This window comes from Euprymna scolopes, chromosome 28 (genome assembly GCF_053919585.1).
Source record: "Euprymna scolopes isolate OS-2025 chromosome 28, ASM5391958v1, whole genome shotgun sequence".
Taxonomy (NCBI): Eukaryota; Metazoa; Mollusca; class Cephalopoda; order Sepiida; family Sepiolidae; genus Euprymna; species Euprymna scolopes.
Window position 1 is genome coordinate 96954544 of NC_136509.1, and position 2382 is coordinate 96956925.

At 37.7% G+C, this 2382-nt stretch overlaps 1 protein-coding gene across 4 annotated transcripts in view; it reads left to right on the forward strand.

The window, feature by feature from the left end:
* The first annotated feature begins 843 nt into the window (after positions 1 to 843).
* The window catches only part of LOC145249747 (putative amine oxidase [copper-containing]), an 845813-nt gene continuing 844274 nt past the window's right edge, over positions 844 to 2382 (forward strand). For 2 of the 4 annotated variants that reach the window (XM_080111658.1, XM_080111661.1), the window contains exon 1: positions 844 to 1294. The gene's annotated coding sequence lies outside the window, so the exon portion shown is untranslated. The remainder of the gene's footprint in view (positions 1295 to 2382) is intronic. The other 2 variants (XM_080111659.1, XM_080111660.1) reach the window with 2 other exon arrangements.

Here is a 2382-nt window from a genome sequence, read left to right on the forward strand (position 1 = left end):
ATATATATATCACAATGAGTTCCCTTTCGTTTTTCCAACTACTTGCATATGCGCACACGTACCTAACCGCGAAATCTAAAATCAGTCTACCTCTCTCACCTAAACGCACACTATCTATCTATGTATTTATCTATGTATCTCTCCCCCCCTCTCTCTCTCTCTCTCTCTCTCTCTCTCTCTCTCTCTCTCTATATATATATATATATATATATATATATATATATATATATATATATATATATATGGCAATTATGTTCTCGTCCTTTTTTTCAGCTCTTATATGTACACATACGAACCTAACCGCGGAATCTTAGTTTCCACTTTCTTTTGAACTGCTTGGAATTTTCCCTTTATCTTTTCCTTGTAACTCTGTCTCTCATTCTCTTTTTTTTAAATTTCTCTTTCACACTATCTGTCTTTATTTTTATCGCCTATCTATTTATCTATCTATATATCTATCTATCTATCTATCTATCTATCTCTCCGTATCTATCTATCTATCTATCTATCTATCTATCTATCTATCTATTTATCTATCTATCTATTATCTCTCTCTCTCTCTATCTCTATCTCTCTCTCTCTCTCTCTCTCTCTCTCTCTCTCTCTCTCTATATATATATATATATATATATATATATATATATATATATATATATATATATATATATCGCAATGTATTTCCCACTCTATTTTCAGTTCTTACACGTGCACATTCGTACATAACAGCGGAATCTTAGCGTTTTATTGAACCGCTTGGAATTTTCCCTCTGTCGTTTCCTCGTAACCCCCCCTCTCTCTCTCTCTCTTTTCCCTCTCTCTCAGTTTCTCTTATCCCTATGCAGCGTATCTTGCATGCGCTGCACAGACGCCGGTCGCATTGCTCTCTCTCTCTCTCTCTCTCTCTCTCTCTCTCTCTCTCTCTCTCTCTCTCTCTCTGTAATACGACTGGCACACGCACCTCATCCTGTGCCGTGTTCGTACGCACGATGCCGACGACGACGAACGGCGACTAACAGGAACGGACTTCGCCAGTCTCTTCTGGTGAGCACCTGTGTTCAGAAAAAAAAAAAAAAAGAAAAAAAAAAGCGAGGAGATATGCGCCAAGTGACAGAGCTGTTTATGACAGCAGTGCTTCACATCTTTTCTATTTTTCTCACCTCACTCTGAGAAGACACGCTTCATAGAGCCGACGACTACGACGACGACGACTGGGCTTTATTTGTTATTTCACACTTGTTAAAAGACTTCCTACAAGATAAGCCGACGATTCGGAACTTTTAACACGGATACGAAGGTAAGCCTGTTCAGCACATACGTTATATGTTTTTGAATCCATAACATTGAAAGGCGCTTTTCATTTCTACACTGTCACATTTCGTTTTGTTTATATTCCCGTCCGATAATATCGAAATATATTGGATTGAAACTTCTCTAAACAAAGCTACACACACACGCGTGCGCGCGTGTATACGGTTTGTGAACCCCGGCAAAATGCTCGATCGTAAGGAAAAATCAATATAATTGCATAATATTTATTTACAAATCTATCATAGAAGATCATAAAAAATATGCTGTCGGTTGCAAATGCAACACAAATGGGATCAGTCTCTGGTCACTTATGATGGACTCTCTCCAGCCTCTGTTTATGTTTGTCTAGTCGGCAACTGACCATTTCCGGTCACACAGGCAAAAACAGAGGTTGAAGAGAGTCCAGCGTAAGTGATCAAAGATTAGTCTCTTTTGGTTTTGGATTTAAAACAGACGGTACCGATATTTTTCCGATTTTTTGTAACACGCACATGTATATAAATTATATTTTTTAAAATAAATATTAACAATTATTTGTATACTTACCGGCACTAGTGTTTTATGCGTATGCAATCATAAGTGTAGGAAGTGATAATTACTGCTGGTCAGGAGATTCGAACCTAGTCATAAAGCCACCCTAACATTTTTCCTCCAGGTCAACAGCAATTACCACAACTATTGATGGGAATGAAATACTTACAAATGCCATGTCGACAGGCATTTATAGTAAATAGTCAGCGAGATTATTCCATGCTATGAAGTCGAATATCGCGGAATCGAAACATGGTAGAAAATAATTGGCCTGCATCTAAATTTAAGTGATAATTACTGCTGGTCGGGAGATTCGAACCTAGTCACAAAGCCACCTTTGGATTTCCTCCAATATTGATGGGAATCAAATCCTTACAAATGCCGTGTCGACAAGCATTGATATTTCACAATATGAAGTCGAAATGTCGCGGAATACACACACACACACACACACACACACACACACACACACACACACACACACACACACACACACACACACATATATATATATATAAGTTTTGATCAAAATATGGTATAAAA